The following is a 20,398-nucleotide window of genomic DNA, read 5'->3' on the forward strand; positions in this document are numbered from 1 at the left end:
ACAATGGGAAGGCAACCAGATAGCAGCTCCCTAACACAAGATATAAGCTGCCTGGTAGATCTAAGAACAGCACTCAATAGTAAAAGACAAGTCCCACTGAGACTGATTCAGTTACATTAAGTAGGAGAAATAACAGCCTGCCAGAAAGTAGTTCCATCCTCAAGTGCAGGCACAAATCACAAGACTGGGGCAGCTGGGAAACTGACAATATGTCTAGCCCCATTTCAGTGCAGAATTCTGCTGGAGCAGCACTATTAACTGATGCGTTTTGGGAAAAAACATGTTTTCCCATGATGGTATCCCTTTAAGAAGTGCTTGAAGGTATTGTAATCTTTGGGAGAAAACATTTCAGTAAAAAGTTTTTACATTGACTGCGCATAAAATTAGCATTTTCCACTGCCGGAAGTGGTCACTAAACAGTTTCCGGCCTCGCAAAAGCTATTTTACGTTCGCACAAAGCAAAATATGTTCACGCAAAGGCATAACTTTTCGCATTGTAAGGAGCAGTGAGCAGTTACAGGAAGTGCTCTGCAGTACTGACACTTCCTGCATTAGGGATCAGTCACCTGACTGTCTGGCAACTTCACAGGTTACAGCATGGCGGAAGTTTCTTTGAACAGGTGGGACATTTTACTGAGCAGGGATCACATACCCACCCTTCTCTCCTGGACAGTCTCTCTCTCCTTGAAAGTGACTGAAAGGAATCTTTTATAACCTCAGGTAGTTGCTTCCCCCCCCCCCCTCCGGCTAGTTTGATCACTGGATTGAAGCATGGAAGAGTAACATCCAAACATGAGTGTTTTAAAGGAATAACTGTATAATGTATTGTTGCCCTGCACTGGCAAAACGAGTGTATTTGCTTCAGAAACTCTACTATAGTTTATATAAAAAAGCTGCTCTGTAGCCATGGGGCAGCCATTCAAGCACAGGATACACAGTAGATAACAGATAAGTACTACTATAGTTTATATAAACAAGATGTTGTGTAGCCATGGGGGCAGCCATTCAAGCACATGATACACAGTAGATAACAGATAAGTACTACTATAGTTTATATAAACAAGCTGTTGTGTAGCCATGGGGGCAGCCATTCAAGCACATTTCATTTCTTTGCTTGCTTTGATGTGACCAAATCCTTTGATGTGACCAAATCCTGCTAAAAAAAAAAAAGGCAGAATCCTGGATTTAGCCCTTGTTTTGTCCAGAGCAAAAGTTAAAAAAATTGTCCCTTGTTTGCAAAAGCTACACTGGAAACCTCTAGGAGGGAAATAGAGCTTAAAATTGTCTTTTAATCAATTTCACCCAATTTCTTCTATAGTCTTGCTTGTTTGTCCCTAAATTTGAGAATAAACGACAACATTAAAGTGGACCTGTCACCCACATATAAAAAGCTGTATAATGAAAGTCCTTTGCAAATTAAACATGAAACCCATATTCTTTTTTTTTTTTTTTTTTTTTCTTTAAAACAATATCTTTTATAAACTCATTTAAAAGTCTCATACATTGCCTGTCCCTCCTCTATGCTTCAGGCATAGAGGCAGGACAGTCACTACTTTCCATTCAGTACTTCCTAGATCTCCCTACATTCCCCCTCCCTCCTCACACTCTATAATTGTATAGGATACCATGCATGCTCATTATGTGAATTCCAAGACGGAAGGAAACAAAAGGTAAATAATAAATATAGTGGGAGCAAACTTAATTTTGCTCAACTAACATAATGGCAAATAATTTGGAATTATTTCTTAGGGTGACCGGTCCCCTTTAAAAACTGGACCACATCTCAAAATAATTGCAAGTCTGTTTAATGAGAAATTTGAGTGACGGTTGATGTTATCTAACTCCTCAGTAAAAGTGAAAAATCTTGCCTCTACTGGTTTTCACTAAAGCCCCTTTTGGGGCTCCATAACTATCTGCTGTGGAATGGACAGAGAACTTGCACACTTTGGAGTTAAAGGAGAAGGACAGGTACTGAAGCAGTTTATTGTCAGTACATTAGCCACAATAGTGCAAGCTATAACACTGTTTATTCTATAGAACTTCTCTGTTTGTTTAGGATAGCAGCTGCCATATTCACTTGGTGTGACATCACATCCGACCTGAGTTTCCCTGCTCTGGGATCAGATTACAGCAGGGAGGTGGAGAGGAGCAAACTGAGCATGCTCAAGCCCTAGCCCTGGAGGTTTAAGCTGAAAACAGGAAGTCCGATACAGAAGCCCATGTGTACACAATAGAAGGAAAGAAATGTGTTTCTTTTGATAGAGGACTCTAGTCCTCTAGTGTATTTATATAGACCTTTCTGATAAAGCTTACTTAATCTTAGCCTTTCCTTCTCCTATAAGACCAGAGTATACAAAGTACAGAAAAGATCAGGCAATTACTTTTGGTAAATCTTACCTATTTTCTGCTTTTTGAAGGGCATAACTTTCACATAGAACACTGGGACCCTCTAGTGCCAGATAATAAAAAATTTCATCAGGCTTTTCTTTGCACAAAACAGTTTCCTTTCCTTTGGTCCAATTGGGAGCAGCGGTTCTGGTAGCGGCAGGTATTGTTGGCAACCAGGGGGGTGGGAAAGGTGTCCCTTTTTGTTCATTGGCACACGAGCAAGTAAAAATAGGCCTTTTCTTGCAATGGTCTTGTTTCAGGAAAAATGTATAGTTTAATGAACACACGAATAAGTGAACATCCCAGGGTCCTAGAAGGCAAATTTGACAAATACTGCTGCCAATTAGTATCAAGTTACAATAATTCTCAAGCTGCCTTGATACTCAATAAGACCCCTAATATGAAGAGCAATGACTCTTAAATGTGATTGTCATCCATTGCTCTAGTGACCCCCCCCCATTTGTGTGGCCCCCACGTGAAGGTCTACCTGTTGTGATTCCTTAGCCTTAAAATTGTGACAAATTGGCTCATTTATACAAAAAAAATGAGACCCTAATCAGCCCCTACACTACAGTCTTGTCTGGACCTGATACTGCATCAACCCAGGAACGACACAGTGACCCCCACCCCACAGACATTCAGAGACACAGTGACCCCCACGGACATTCAGAGACACAGTGACCCCCCTTTCCCGAGATTCGTGACGTCACAATCTCGCAAGATGAGCGTTGACTTACCCTTCCGGCAGGAGCCAAGAAGCTAGCAGTGAAAACAGTGTTGTGGGACATTTAAAGGGGAACCATCTTTCAAAATGAAAATTTTGTGTAAGCTTCAGCATACTGAAATAAGAAACTTTCTAAATACAATCAATGAATAATTCTATATAGCTTCTGAAATAATCACGTTTATCTTCACTATTCCTCTCTCCGCATCTGTTTCTCTTCATTGTCTCTTGGGCAGCAGTTGGGTGTCAGGTATTCATTGACAGTTAGATCCAATATATCTTATGGGGGGGAGGGGCTTCCTTTCCCAGCAGATGAATTAGAGCTCTCGCAAATAACTGATTCCAGTACAAATAAAATGTAACAAAATAACTGCCTTTTGCACAAATTCTGCATGTAGAGAGACATGATGTCTGGTGATTTTAATAAAGTGAGCTCTAATACATCTTCTAGGCAAAAGCACTTTCCTATAATGATGATTCACGTGTCTCTTCATTGAACCTGTTCAGAAACGATACCTTACAGCAATGGCTTTAGCAGGATGAAGCAATATCCCAATATAGATAATTAGCCTGTCACTATAAGCTGCTAAAGTCACATTTTGCACAAAGGAACAAAGATTATAGTTGTGCTGGAAAATGGCCATGAGAGGGCAGCATGGTCCTAAAAAATTGTTTCGAATGTTGGCCTGGAATGCATACATTTTCAACTAAGAGGGGGACTAATGACCAGCTTCTCTTGTAATGAACAGTTGTGGGAGGCTTATTGCAGTTATTCACTGAGACATGGAACAGAATTTAACGCTCCGCAATTTTTGTTATGTTCTGCCTGTCATTTATCTCCTTTATCTTAATTTTTATCCTTGCGCTTCTGTTCTGACTCCTCCACCCCCCCTCTTCTATCATCTATCTCCCTGTTCCCTCTCAGTTGCTTTCACATATTTCCTACATTTTCTGTAAGGCTCATGTGACCTGTCTATTGTTTGTTTCCCTTTTTCTCAGATAATTGTAAATAGAAAAACTCATATAAAAAGCTCTATGACTTTCCACACAGAGGTAATATCTCTTCCACTGACCATCCTTGACTTACAGCTGCATCTGTGCTTGTATATAATATTCATCCATGTTTCAATCATTTTATCAGTCTCTTTGTTTAAAGGGGAACTCCGGCTTCCAACCAAAATTTGATAAAGAGGCCTACATAACACAGAAACTCCTAATATACCCATCACAGTTACCTGTTTCTTCAAAAAGTAGGAATAAATGCCATTTTCTATGCTGAAATCCAGCTGTTTAACAGTTCTTCTCTTTCTGCATCATTTGACATCCTGGCAGGGAAGGAGGGACTGAACACTGATGTTACAAATTGTAACAACTTCTCCACAGCTTACAGACAGCATGCAGGAACTACATAACCCACAATGCATTGCACTGTGATGTTCCTTTCCATTGAAATCACATGTGCAGGGAATTGTGGGGTTTGGAGGATGCAGGCTGATGATAGAGGCTGTTGATACAAAGTAACAGTAGTCAGCCAGCTCAGCAAAGTAGTCAGACAGATCAGCATGGGGCTAGGCTTAGTTGCAACTGTTGCAAACCCAGTGCCGTTCCTGCCATGAGGCAAGGTGAGCACCTTGCCTCAGGCGGCAGTGAATGACCAGTTGCAAGGGGCGGCAAAAAGCCACCTCCTGTAACTTTAAGAGCTGAAAAATCGGCTCTGCTAGTGCAGAAAGCGCAGTACGTGCTCACTGCACCAGCGATGCAGCCCCTTTGACCCACTCCGACGCTAAACTTTTAAGCGCGGAGTGGGAGACGGGGGAGGCATTGGGGTTGCTGCCTCAGGCGGCAGCAGCCCGTGGATCGCCCCTGTCCAAACCATTCAAAATCATATTTAATTGATGTATATTGCAAAGGTGCTTGAAATTATGTGGAGTTCCCCTTTAATTAAGTTTTGCGTTGCAAAATTCCTGTTTACATATTTCCATGTTCGTAAATCTCCATAGTACCAGCAACTAGGTTACATTCAAATACATACAAATGACTCTATTACAGAATAAACAAATGACCTTTATGTGGAAACTAGTCTAAAATTATCTTTTCCTGTTTTGCTCCACAATGATCCCCACATTCCATTATTTTGTAAGTCCACGTTAATACAAAATAGGGGAAGTTTTACGTTATGAATATGTAATTAGGCAATTTAATGCAAAGTGCAGCCATTAGTGCTCAAAATCCTCTTTAGCATTCAACAGCGACATTTTTTAAAACTTTTGTTTTGCCTGAGATAAATGCATGTGGTTGTCTCTTAAGGAATTGTGGGGTATATAAACATTAACAAGTGAATTCTTAATTGGTATTCCTGAGACTAGGGATGCACCAAATCCACTCTTTTGGATTCAGCCGAACCCACAGATCCTTCGCAAAAGATTCTTTCGCTGCAAGCAAATTATTTCGCGAAACTGGGACAAAAATTTGGTGTGTCAAAAAAATTTTAAAAATCAAAATTGTTGTGCTTCAAAATTATTCGGACGCCCATTGACTTTAACGCATTTGGCCCAAATAGTCGCATATAAAAATTGCCGCCCGCGTCAAAATTAACGTGCATTTAAATTATTTTGAAGCCTATTGACTTCAATGCATTTTGCGAATTTTTCACCGTTTCTGCAAGTGGGGAGGAACCCTGCATGTTTATAACATCATAATGCAACATTTTGGGATATACAGAAAACTTTATAGAAATAGACCGAAGCCATCTGCATGTATTTATTAGCTTTCACTCTGCCCATTCCAGGAATTCTATCTCAATTAGCAAGTTTTCCAGGATTTAACAGTTGGTAAGTGAATCATGGAAGATTGTAGAGAAGATGTATCAGACGTTAATGTTACACGTGGTTATAGAAAGAAAAAAAAATGATTTGTTAAGTTAAAGGGCATGTAAAGTCCAAAATAGAATAAGGCTGGAAATGCTGTATTTTGTATACTAAACATAAACATGAACTTACTGCACCACAAGCCTAATCAAACAAATAATTTATGCTTTCAAAGTTGGCCACAGGAGGCCACCATCTTGTAACTTTGTTAAACATCTCTGCAAGACAACGACTGTGCACATGCTCAGTGTGATCTGGGCTGCTTAGGGATTGTCATAAACAAAGCTGCTTGAGTTCTGCATGGCTGGGAAGTAAGGCGGGGGCTCCCCCTGCTGTTCATAAGTATGATTGTTTCCCTGCTCAGCAGTAAGGGACCATCTGACAATTCCTATCCACAGCAGGGTCGGAACTGGGCCGGTGGAACACCAGGAAAAAACCCGGTGGGCCCAGGCTCTTTTGGGCCCCGCCAGCCCAGTCACTCCCTTTTCTGCACTAAAAATTGCAAGCGTGCATGTGCGCATGCAGTGGGGGTACACAAGGTATTGGTGGCACTTGATAGTTTGCAGCAGGGGGCCCCAGACCCGCTCCTGCAGTTCCTCTTCTGCAAAAAAACCTCACCACCATGCATGCGCTGTTGAGGGGGTATAGGAGGTATCGACTGGGGTCCCAGACCCGCTCCTGCACTCTCCCTCTTCTGCTTACCAGTGCGTGTGCATGCGAACGCAGAGGAGGAATTGGTGGCATAGAGTAGTTTGTGGCTGGGGGGGACGGTGTGAGGGGCCCCTGAGGCTGCAGGCCCAGTGGGCCCCGGCCCTCCCAGTCCGACACTGACAATATCACTCTCTACATCAAAAAAAGTTAACGCAAAGGTGAGCGATCCCTTTACAACTGCTCGCAGAAAAGTGAGACGGAATATACCTTCGACCATCTTTGTTTCACAGTAAACTCCAGGCGACCAGCAAGTGGCAGTGGTGCTCCATAGACAATGGGATTAATGAGGTCGGCATATCGTGAACTACTGGGATTCAGTCGTCCTCCTTTCATTTCCTACTGTAGGGGATAATTCTGGATAGTAAAGGTGGCCGTAGATGTTAAGATTTTTAAAAAATCCTTGTTATCGTAAGACCTAGTTTATCCTGAAATATTGTTTAAATGTACGATTTGTCCATCAACAGCTTCTAAGCACGGGGAGCCCTTCAAATTCTGCTCTGAGATTCCTGGTGCTGTAACATGTGACCTCCTTCACTATATGTGGACGATCATAAACTCAAACTGCAGAAAAGACTGATATGGTAATAAGGGTTTTAGTCCCTGTAGGATGCAACACAGACTTTTCCTTATAAGTAAATGTATAGATTAGAGTCCTTCCTTTTTCCTTATTTTTTGTCATTTTTTGTTTTGATGGGTTTGTAGGCAACAGGATGTTACCAGCACATAATGATGACACCATAATATTTGTCATTTCCTGTATTACACTATTAAGTTTGCCTCATTTAACTGCAATTAATCACTTAGACTGTAAGCTCTACAGGGCAGGGACCTCCTTCCCACTATGGGGAAAATTCACTAACCTCCGAAAATTCACCAGCGACGGCTTCGCTCACATCGCAACACTTTGCCAGGCGTAGATTCGCCAGGACAACGCTAATTCACTAAAATCCGAAGTTGCTTCCAGGGTGCCGAATGCTGGTGAAGTAGCACTAGCGTTACTGCGCGAAGCAAAGTTGCGCTAGCGTTGGCTAATTTGCATACGGCGGGAAGTTAAAGTTCAATGGCCGTATATGTTGCAGCAAATACATTACGTCACACAAGCCCAGAGAACCAAAATAAAATAAAATTGTTATATTGCCCTACACATGAGCCCAGTGTATAGTTTATGTGCCATATGTTAGGAAATGTAGGGGGGAAGCCGGGTACCCCTGAAAAAATTTACGATCTTTTGCAGCCTATCACCCTGAAAAATGAAAAGTCGCTACTCGCCAGCGTTTTTTGGGACTTAGAAACATTTTCAACTTTTTTTTTGAGGAAGTCCTATCTACTCTATTGCATTTCGCCTGGTCTGAGGTGGAGAAGGCAAGTCTGGCGCAAGAGGTAACATTCAGTAAAATCCGCATCTTAGTGAATTTGCGTAGTTACGTCCATTCGCCAGTTCACAACGTCGCCAGCCGTAAGGGAGCGAATTACCGCTAGAATCTCCTTCGCTAGCGAAATTACACCAGCGTTCGGCAAAGTAACAAAACGACGTCACGCTGGCGAATTTTCGATGACGTTCGCCCTTTAGTAAATTTGCCCCTATGTCTCTAACCACATAGCACTTAAGCTCTTTGTCCTATTATGATTTCTGTGTATATTTATTATGTAATTTGTCTTCCTCGTGTATACTTTTATATATATATTGTACTTTTATGCACTGCAGCTCCTTAACACGCTTTACAAATACAGTTATACATACATACAATTAACCTATGGCTTAATGTAGGTGCCTCCATTGTCTTTATTTGGGCAACATTGTTATTATACTAATACACAGTAATCTATGAATTTGTGAGTGTTGTGGTGTTTTATTTTGTATGTATTTACATTTTGTATGTGTAACTTTGTTTATAAAGCGCTACTAGCATAAGCAGCACTGTACAATTGTAAAATTTAGAAGAGTATACCCCAGGAAGACAAACATTATGATAAATATACAGATATTTACCCCCATGTGTAATAAAAGGCACTAAGGTGCCCAGTAGTGACTGAAAATTCAGGAAACAGCGGAAAAGTCGCCAAATGCATTGAAGTCAATTGCCAGAATATTTTTTTTTTGACGCACAATAATTTTTTTCACCTACTCGAGTCTAAGGGTGTCTTTTTTGCGTCGAAACCTGGCAAAAAAATCGCTCATCACTACCCAGGAACAGTTACACATACCAACCAATAAGTTTGCATTTAAACAAGTGACCAGCTGCCTGTTGATTGGTTGCTATGAGTGGGTAAAATTTGTGTCTTTTATTACATAAACCCATTTGCTAAGTAATAGGGATGGGCGAATTTGACCCGTTTCGTTTCACCAAAAATTCGCCGCTGGTGAAATGTCGCCGATGCCCGTTAAAGTCTATGGGCGTCAAAAAAATTTAGTCGCACGGCGAATTTTTTTTGAAGCGCGTCATTTTTACTTTGACGCACAATGCCATACAAGTCTATGGGCGTAATTTTTTTGGCTCAACAAGGCAAAAAAATTCGCCCATCCGTACTAAGCCAACACAGTGTGTGTGTGGGGGAAGTCTCTTTCATATAAGGGCAGAGACACACGTGGAGATTCGGGGAGATTTAGTCACCCGTCGACAAATCGCATCTTCTTCGGGTGACTAATCTCCCATAACTGCCTTCCCGTCGGCTAGAATGTAAATTTTCAACGGGTTGGCACTTGGAGCGCTTCATTTTCCAAAGTCGCTCGAAGTCTCCTCGTAAGGCAACTCCGTGACTTCGGAAAACGAAGATTAGTCTCCCAAAGAAGAGATTTGTCGCCGGGCAACTAATCTCCCCGAATCTCCACATGTGTCTCTGCCCTTCATTTTATAATCTATATAGTCGAATAAATAAATAGGCATAAATAAGAGGGCAGAGGTTTCATTATCTAATCTAATCTTAAATTCTGAGACTGGACTAGACAATGTTATTGTGCCCCAGAAGGTAGAATATATGATATTATAGTTCAAAATAAACATCAATAGTCGTACAGCACTAAGACTGAATCAATAGAAGGAAATTCTTATTATGAGATTGACATTTCAGTCTAAACACAGACCTATAGGAAGATGTACATATAGGTATAAAACAAATGAACTAACTTGCAGGACTCACATTATAGTGCATTTGTATTATATCTTTCTAGCTAGCTGTTTGTCCTTTTGCTCTCAAATGCTGGCTACCTGTTCTTTCTCTGAGCCACTACCATTGTAGGCTTTTTGAATTGGAAGCAGATGTGAACCATATCCAGATCTCTCCATTTAACAAGCACATGGTTTCTTTTAACAGTGATTAATAAGGGCATTGCGACAAGTTGTACTCTGTTCCTTTCAGACCCCCTGCTGTGACCTTAAGCACCATCCAAAAGTTAATTCCCAGACTCGTGATTTTGGGCATGAAAGAGATCAGAAGACCAAGTCTGACTCATTTTATAGGAACTAATAATGGGTTTATGTGTCAAGTAATCTGCCCCTTAAACAGACATGATGCAATCTCTGTGTCATATATACAGGGACCCATACACCTGGCAGATCTATTCCTATATACTGGTGATTCTGCTCTTGTGCCAGCCTGAACCAACCTTCTCATACTGCCTCTCATTCATTAAAACTGTGTGATTGTGCTGTCTGCACTAAAAAAAAACCTAAGATTCAGGTTAAAGAATATCAATTTTCATCTTGCCCCATGTCAGGAGCAGCCCTTTCTTCTACGTCCCTCCATGTCAGTACACATGGGGGCATTGCCCCTCCCAGACCTGGAGGTAGGACCTATAACATAGCCAATCAAAATGAATCATGACCTATAAGACCACATGACTTCCTCCTCACCACAGTTATTTTTTGTCCTACTGGACAGGGAGGTAGGATCTCCCTCCTCACTTTTTATTTTTTGTTGAATTTTGAGAGAAATCAAACACAGTTTTTGTTTTTCTTTTGCATTTTCTTTTTGTTTATTTATTTATTTATTTTTTACCTCTGTGTAGACACAGAGGGATGATTCCCAGGTAATGGAGAAGATTTTACCTGATGCCTCAAGACGCATAATCTGTAAATTATCGCTTATTGGGAAGAAATGCAGGTGTGGGCATATCCATGGTCCTAGCCCTGTGCTAAAATAGCCCCCCTGCTATATGCCCAGCGAGGCACAAGATTAAATCTAGTGCTTTTTGGGAAGAGACACAGTTGTGGGCTTCCCACATTATTACCTGTGAGCCTTTTGTTTTTTCTTCTGTATTTTTATTTATTTATTTATTTTTGCTTATTTTTTACCTCTGTGTGGACACAGAGGGATGATTCCCAGGTAATGGAGAAGAATTTACCTGATGCCTCAAGACGCATAATCTGTAAATTATCGCTTATTGGGAAGAGGTGCAGGTGTGGGCATACCCATGGTCCTAGCCCTGTGCTAAAACAGCCCCCCTGCTATATGCCCAGCGAGGCACAAGATTCAATCTAGTGCTTTTTTGGGAACAGACACAGGTGTGGGCTTCCCACATTGTTACCTGTGAGCTTTTTGGACTCCCCTTTTATTTTGAGTTATGTGAGACTTTACAGAACTCTACAGAACTTCTGCAAAAGGGCCGTGGGTATGCATATGGGCTAGTTATAACTGCCTGAAGCTGGTGAGTATGATTCTTCATTATCTACTGTGTGTAGTGCACTGGGAAGTCTGCATGCTAATTAGCTAATTATGTCCCTCAGCTGAGAGCTATTGGGGCTTTGGCTGGAGTTTCCATCCAGCTAATTAGCCACTCTGATAAGGTGCAGGTGTGCCTTTGCCCCGTTTTGCTATTGCTGTTTAATATTTTAAGCCTTGTATGGGTGACCCTGCATCCTCTGTGCAGACACAGAAGTTATATTGGCAGCTCCAGGAAGGGCTAGAGGTTGCACTGCTCAAGTAGTATGGCACCTCCTTCCTTCTTATGAGTCTGCTCTTAACAAGCAGTGTTCCACCTGGATATTCCTGCTGACAAGCCTGAGCTATCTGGTAAGGTGCCTGTGTTCCCCTGACTTCTTGTATTATCTGAAGTCTCATGTTGTGAGCTGGCGTCCTCTGTGCAAAATACAGTATTGGCTCTTGCTACACTTTAAGTACTGGCTGGTGAATCCCTCTGCCTAAGCAGTGTGGTACCTGAATCCAGAGATTTTGATTTCTCAGTATCCATTGTGTATTTGAAACATTAATTTCACTGGGAAGTCTGCATGTTAATATGCTTAATATGTCCCTCAGCTGAATGCTATCAGGGCTTTGGCTGGAGTTTCCATCAAGCTAACTAGTCACTATCTGGTAAGGTGCAGGTGTTTCTTTGGCCCATTTGCTATTGCTGTTTAATATTTTAAGTTTTGTATGGGTGAACCTGCATCCTCTTGGCTGACACAGTGGTTATATTGGCTCGTGTGCTCAAGCAGTATGGCACCTCCTTCCTTTCTTATGAGTCTGCTCTTAACAAGCAGTGTTCCACTGGACTGGATATTTCTGCTGACAAGTCTGAGCTATCTGGTAAGCTGCCTGTGTTCCTTCTTATATTATATGAAGTCGTATGTTGTGAGCTGGAGTCCTCTGTGCAAAATGCAGTTACACAAGGTACTAAGTCTGCATGTTAATAAGCTAATTATGTCCCTCAGCTGAAAGCTATCCGGGTTCTAGCTGAAGTTTCCAACCTGCGGACTTTTCATTGCTATCAGGTAATGTGCAGATACTCCTCAGTTTGCTTCTGTTGTTTCTATTGTCCTCTGTGCAGACACAGAGGTTATATTTGCCTTTTATTACACTGGGTGCTTGCAGGGTTGGCTGGAGGCTTGCACTGTTGAAGCAGTATGGTAGCCCCTTCCTTACATTGAGTCTGCTCAGTGCTGTAACCTGATGTCATCCAGAGGTTGTGCTTTTTTTACCAATACGTATTGAAATTGCTCTTTATTTGGGCCTCATGGGTCCCTATACCTTTTGGGCCCACCTGCAGCCGCAGGGTCTGCTTCCTCTTTAGTTACGCCCCTGAGTCTGCTCCTTAGAAGCAGTCTGCCACCAAGGATCTGTCTGGATTATTCCTACTGTCTAGCGCATATTATCTGGTTAGGTGCCTGTATTCCTCTGACTTCTTGTATAGTTGTCATCTGAGGTCTTAGGTTTGTGAGCCCGAGTTCTCTTTCGCAGACACAGTAGGCAAGTGTGCTCTTATTACACCTGGTATTTCCAGGACCGGCTAGGGGTTTGTTCTGCTGTAGCAGCATTGTACCCCATTTTTTCCTATGATGTTTCCACACTTAACAGGCAGTGTTCCGAGTTATATGGTGTCTTTTTGTGTGATGTAAGCCTTCTTAGATATTCTATTCCCATCTGGTGGCTTTTGTTGGGAGCTCAGTTGTAGTTATACTACATCTACTGAGTTTTTGTGACTGTAGGTTTCCCTTCTTTAATTGTTGGTAGATTAAAGGGCACTTACTGTTATGTCTATTGGCACCTTAACATGCTTGAAGCCAGCTTGTAGTCTATGGCCCTTTGTGTGGCCTCGGGCATCTCGCCAGGGAGCTGGGTTTGTGTGGCCTCTAGCTTTCATTATGGCCCTTGGCTTGGGTTAGAGCCCTTGTTTTGGTCCATGGCTTTTTACCATGGTCCTCAGCTCCTGGGTCTGCTGGCCTTTTACAAGGGCCCTTGTTCTGCTGGCCTGTTGCATGAGCCTTTGGCTCATGTGGTCTTTTACCCTTGGCACATTTGTTTGGTTATCCTTTTACCTGGGTTATTATGGCTGCGGGCCTTTTCTGTGGCCCCTGGCTAAGGTGGCCGCTAGTTTTTATTATAGTCCTTGTAGGCTTGTGGCTGCCAGTCTTGGCTGTGACCTATGGTGCATAGGTCACCAGCCAGGCTGTGGTGGCTGATAGGCATGGTTACTATTCTTGCTGTGGCCCTTGGTGGGCATGTCTGTTTGCCTTGTGGCAATCCTTGGCAGGACAACAGCCATTGGTTTTGTCTTGTCTGCAATCCTTGCAGGTATGGTTCTGGTTACACCAGCAGTAGGCATGATTGACTATTTGGTTGGATCTAGCATGGGTTGTACCATCAGCTGGTGTTTGCTCTGAGTTTCACAGCCCATAGCTAATTTTGTTGCTGATTGGTATTCAGCAGCTGATGTTGGTCATATGTTGGCTTACAGCTAACCTTTTCTTCTGCCTTACATGCATTGTTTTTGGTCTTGTATGCCACTGCTTATTATCAATAAGGCTGGCTTGTGGACCAGGGTTTTGCAAGTTCAACAACTGACGTGCTCCGTTGTTGCATGTATGGAAATTGACTTTTGTGTCAGGTGCCAGTGCAGTTGGTTACCTTGTCCCTAAGGGTGGCATTCACAATAGCTGGCTTATTTACTATTGCTTGTGTATTCGAATTCCACTCTGTTTTTTTGCAAACACTTCAGCTGACGGGCATCTTGGCCTGCTAGTGTGACAATGGCCTTGCACATCTATGTTGGAATACATAATAGCTGGCTGGTCCACCACTGGTTGCATGTATGGTGGCTGGCTCTCTGCCAGTGGATTGTGCATCATTGCTGGTTGGTACCAGTTTTTGTAGGCTATAAGCTTCTGGCATGCCTGATTTTGGATTGTGATCCCAGCTGTTGGCTGGTTCAGTAGCTTCTATGTATGGTCACAGGTTTAGTTGAGTTTTTGCATAAACTGTAGCATTGTGCAGCTTGAGCTGTAGTGGCCTCGGCTTTTGTGGGTGTTTTCTAGAACTGTAATTGGCTTGGGTCCCATTGCTTGCTTGTGTAGCAGTGGCTGGGGCAACAGCATAGCTTACTGGTAGATGGCTTTAAGTCACATTGGTTGGTTCAGGCAGCTTATCCTTGTGCTGTTGTATACCCAGTTTAGATTTGGTGGTTGGTGGAGCTACTGGGCTGTACCAGCTTGGCTCTACAATGGTTACAATGATATGCTGATTTATGATAACCCAGAGTTGGTGTTCATTTAGTTAAGTCTTCATTAGGTATTATTAGTGGATCTTGGACTGATCTCTGGTGTAGAGGTGACTCCGGTCAGCACTGGTTTGAGCTGCTTCCATTAAGATGCAGGACCAGGCTAATGTGGGCCAAGTCTTTTTAGGGCCACTTGCTATTGCTGAGGATCGTGTATTTCTCCAGCACTGGTGATAGATGCATTCAAGTTGTGTTTAGTTTCTGATCTGATTGATTTCCTGGTGGTTTCTAGGGTGTTTTAGTTCTGAGATGGCTATTGCCATCATTCTGGTTTTGTCCTAGGCACCTTTTTGTTTTAACAGTTGCAGGATTTTTGTTCTTCCCCAGGTGGGGTTTGTCAGATAACCATATTGCAGGTATCCCTCTAGTCACTGAGGGAACCTTTTTAAACAGAATATGTTTATTCTTAATCTGCAATGCTTGATCCTCAAGTACCGGTCTCTGTAATTTTGTGGTTGATTTTGTAGCTCTTGTTAATCGTTTACCATGTCCTAGGACATGTTGTTATTGTGCCTTTTATCTACCATTTTCAGGAGATATACATTTATCAGCTCCCCTGTTGGATGGATGTGATGCTGGCCTTTTCTCAGGGCGTCCATAGCATCAGTTTGGTTTTTGCATTATGTTGGTTATTCCCACCCCTTGTTTTCGGTGCATGGCTTGGTAGATCCCATGTGTACTGACATGGAGGGACGTAGAAGAAATAGAGAATTTTACTTACCTACTTGACGTAAATTCCTTTTCTTCTAGTCCCGACATGTCAGTACAGGGTTTCCCATCCCAATTATTTATTTTGGTTACTGTACTGCTATGGCAAAAGTATAACTGTGGTGAGGAGGAAGTCATGTGGTCTTATAGGTCATGATTCATTTTGATTGGCTATGTTATAGGTCCTACCTCCAGGTCTGGGAGGGGCAATGCCCCCATGTGTACTGACATGTCGGGACTAGAAGAAAAGGAATTTACGTCAAGTAGGTAAGTAAAATTCTCTATTTCTCGCTTCTACTTATTACACTGCTCTCCCCACCCACAACCTTACAAATGGCAACTTCCGGGTTGAGACACACGTCCCGCCCCTTTTGTGACATCATCAGCGTGGCGGGTCTATAAAAGGAACCTGGAAGTCAGGCTCAGGCTGGCGCAGGTGGAGGCGGGTGGCGGGTCGGGAAAATCCCGACCCACACGTCACTAATAGGAACTGGTAAAGTATAGCCACTTCTCTCCTTTTAATATACAGTCATTGATTAGTGCAATTCTTTTTTTAAAATATACAGTGTGTAGTACACACCCTTATTTTCTTAAAGAGGAAGGTGGGATAATTCTCCTATAACTCCTTGGGCTCAATGGTTCAACGGGGTGGACAAAATAGGGGATTTTTGTGGATGGGAGAGCACGCACGCCTGAATGTGAAGGTGCTGCAAGTCTCATTATCTGAGGGAGGTCTAGCTCTACCCAACCTTAAATTATACTTTCTTGCTGCCCAATTAGTATATGCCCACTGTTGTCTAATGCAGATAACCCAGCAGTGGTTTTAGAAGCTGCAACAGTGGGCTCTTTCGAAGCTCTGTCCCAACTTCCTTACTGTGGAAACTCTCCCTACTATCCAACCACAGTTATACAGGCCTTCCAGAAGGCATTGAAGATCACTAGTGGTTCTTCGGAGGCTTGATCTCCTTGGACCCCAATGTCGGGTAACATTCATCTCCCTCATTTTTGCATTCTTCCAGGTATTGCTAGGTGGGCACAGCTGGGTATTAAAACCTTAAGCGACATAGTCACAGGGGATGAATGCAAATCATATGATCTAATCCAGCAAGAAGACCAGGCCCCTCCTGACATGTTATTTAGGCACCTGCAGCTTCAGCTCCCCTTTAATATAAAACATTTTGGAAATGGATTTACCGTTTTTAGCGCTGATGTCTGTGTGGTTTTTCAACTGGGATATTGGGTGGGCAGGATCTGGGGTGGGGCTTGGGTATGGGTTGGGAGGGGCCCTGAAAATGTTGTTGTATGGGCCCTGGGATTTCTAATGGCGGCCCTGATCACAACAAACAGTTATAAATATTGCAACTAGGGCATTTGTCATGACCACTGCAACTGCCATAGACTCTTATTAGGAGAAGCTCCTGGCATTCTGACCCTGTATTTCTCCCCTGTGAAGCAGGTCATCTTCACAATAGCCCATTAAACACCATATAATTTCACCATTATTAATGTACAAAAGCGGAAAAAGCAGTCACGTTGAGGAAAAACATTTTGGAAATGCTGCTTTTTCAAGGGGATTTCTAGTGTAAAACACAGCTGGGGGCGAACAACCAGTGTACCATATCCCCATGAATGCAAATAATGACCCTGGACTGCATCTGTTACACCAGAATACTACAGTTATCATGATCAGACTAAGCAGATGATAAAGCCCACATTCAGCTGAAAGTTTAGTTGCATAGTAAAATGATACACACTCCATGCCCCTGCTGATCCAAGCTGCTTCTGCCTCCATGAACACACAAGCATCAAAGAGGAGCCCAAAGATGTCTCCTTTCACGTATTTGGGTTGACCTCCACTTCTGCTGCGTGTGCGAAAGCAGGTGGAGCTAATTCAAATCAATGGAGCAGGGGCACAGAGCATATATTTGCAGGCGCCCAGAGCTCCGTGTGCCCTTGCCCTAAAGGTGGCCATACACGGGCCGATAAAAGCTGCCGACAGACCGAATCGGCAGCTTATTGGCCCGTATATGGGGGCCCCCGACGGGCTTCCCTGATCGAAATCTGGCCGAAAGTCGGATGGGACTAAAAATCCCGTCGGATCGCGGCCGCATCTGTTCGTCCGACCGCCCGTTCGCGTTCACTAGGATCCGATCGTTGGGCCCTAGGGCCCACAATCGGATCAGCCCGATATTGCCCACCTCAAGGTGGGCATATCGGAGGGAGATCCATTCGTTTGGCCAAACGAGCGGATCTCTCCATGTATGGCCACCTTTAGTCATATTTCAGTGGTAGGACCTGCACACAAATACATTGCACACAGCATTGCCTGGCTGGAGTGGGACTGTGCTGATTTGCTTGGTTTAACATGTTTAGAAGTGTCTCTGGGTGTCGTAGGCAGGGATACATTTCTGAAACAAACAGCTGGCTTTGCGGTTGAGCTATGTTATTACTGCTGGCATTTTAATTTAAATGTAATCCTACCCACGGGCAGGCCCTGTCTGCAACCGTATCTGGCAAGCCTACACTATGAGCCTCTGCTACGACACCATCTCTTACAGTTAACACCCTTCAATCGCATGGGCTTCCACTAACTTTCCAAGTAAAACAATATTCCATAGTACTTACCTCTAGGATTAATACATTGGCCAATTTGAAAGCAGAGAGCTGCTCCAAGTAACATTATACTTTGTACCGCCTATTGGAAAGTACCCGGTGATGTTTATCTGGTTCACTATAACCAAAGAAGTATGTTGCGAAATATAAAGTGAGGGATCAGATAACTGGCCTACTAGTTGGGCTACAGAGCACTAGACAAGAATAATAACGCAATGAAACTTTATATCAGTGGTTCCTGCACTGCCTACGTCCCCTGTCCCCCATCCCTCCAGGTGGGCTGGACCAGTGGCAGGGGTGACTCTTTGCTAATAAACAGTGGGAACGTGTTCTCTCTTAGCTGTGCACACGCACACACCCCAAATTGTGGTGCACACAAAGAATTTTGTGTGAATATTTAGAATTTAGAATTCATACTAAATCATCTATATATTTGGTTATATATTTAACATTCGTATGAGCTAAGCAAGCCCTTTGTAAGACGCGCCAGGAGATTTTCTCCTGTTCTTGCCTCCTGGCACATCTCTGCTCGTCTCAAGGGGCGCAGGCACTGACTTCACCAAAAGATAATGAAGCCAAGCGTCAGGACTCCCACGTTTTGACACCTAGCGTCAAACGTGGGCGCAAATACTTAATAAAAAGCCCAATCTCCATTTTTAAAGTGCCCTAGCTAGGCTTCAGTTTATCTGTTCCTGTTCAAGCTTAATTCTGTGTTTTGACATCCTGGTTTTGACCTTTGCCTGATCTTTTGACTACAATTCCTGCCGCCTGCCTTGAACTCCGACTACGCTTTCTCTTGATCCCTGCCGGTACCTCGTTTACATTTTTTGGCTACACATGTTCTTGTTGGCTTCCGCAGCAGAAAGCCCGGGGCCCCAAAAGGGCGTCGGTGAACACCGGAACCCACAGGTTTCTCCTGTGCATCCAAAGGTTCTGTTCACTACACAAGGTTCCTATTAATGAGATTGTTACACCTAGGGATGCACCGAATCCAAGATTCGGTTCGGGATTCGGCCAGGATTCGGCCTTTTTCAGCAGGATTCAGATTCGGCCGAATCATTGTGTCCAGCCGAACCGAATCCGAATCCTAATTTGCATATGCAGGTTAGGGGCGGAGAAGCAATTTACAGATTTTCGCGGTTTCACTATTTCACGATCCCGATATCTTACCCATTTTCACGATTTTAGGGTTAATTCTCCAAAAATTTAATTTCAACCTTAGGAGTGGCACCAACTAGATACTGTGACACGTTTCACCTATATCAAGCAGTTGCATACCATGCTATTAAGGGAATAATGTGTTCCCCGCTCTTATATATAAGGATATTAGAAGTCACTGAGGTGTTCCAACAGTTCCATGACCATTTAAAAAGACTTTTATACCGATCATGAAACTCTGCAGTGATTTATAATATGTTACAACTGGGGATGAAAATAGGTTTTATAAGTTTAAATTAGTCATGTGACATCACTAAGCACCAAGTGACATCACTAAGCACCATTTCTAGGACTATATTTTACAGGTTATGGAAACTTATGGTTGCTACTTCTCTAGTAACCATTAGCAACCAATCAGTAGTTAGTATGTACTGGTAGTATGTGATTGGTTGCTATGGGTTTTTATTTGCAGTCAAATGTAAGGCTTTTCATTACTTTTCTCCAAAAATCTCTGTTGATTTGTTTTTTTTATATTGCTATTATATTTATTATTAATTTGAGAGTATCAGAGTAAGCAGTATAATGTGTATAGTAGTATGAAAGGTGCCGCAACAGCACAAACTCTGCATGCCGGCTAAATAATGTCCATATATTTTACATTTATAGACTCGTTAGTGGAAAAGTGTTTTTTGCTTATATTTCCCTTGGGAGTGGCGTGTGGTCTCCCTCTATTTGTGGTGCAGTGTAAGTACATGTTGTAACTTGTATCCATGACATAGGTGTGCAGCTCTGTGTGGGTGCATGAATGACTAACCCACAGTGTGTCACCGGAGTTCCCCTCTTACTCACCAGCAAATATTAGGGTAACACAGGCTACCAAACAAGGGCTGATGACTATCCTGCTTCTCTTTGTAATTTTAACTAATTTCATCCCAACCAAAATATTCACCTTACAGTCCCTACTGATTTATCTGCTACTTTGTTACATGAAACATCTAAGCCCTGCAAACAGAGTTGTTTCTGATTCCTTTGTTATATAACATTTTCTGTTTCTCCCAGGAGCCTCAGTATCTCTAATGCAGTGCCATATTTTCCTTACTCACACCTTCCTAGTCTCCCACCATTCACTGCCCCCTCTCCAGTGTCACCTATCTTTTTAACATACACATAATAGTTCACAATATGCCCAGTCCCTTTTAATCCATTTCTTATTATCCCTGCTTTCAAATTATCCTCCTT

This window comes from Xenopus laevis, chromosome 8S, assembly GCF_017654675.1.
Source record: "Xenopus laevis strain J_2021 chromosome 8S, Xenopus_laevis_v10.1, whole genome shotgun sequence".
In the NCBI taxonomy this organism is placed as follows: Eukaryota; Metazoa; Chordata; class Amphibia; order Anura; family Pipidae; genus Xenopus; species Xenopus laevis.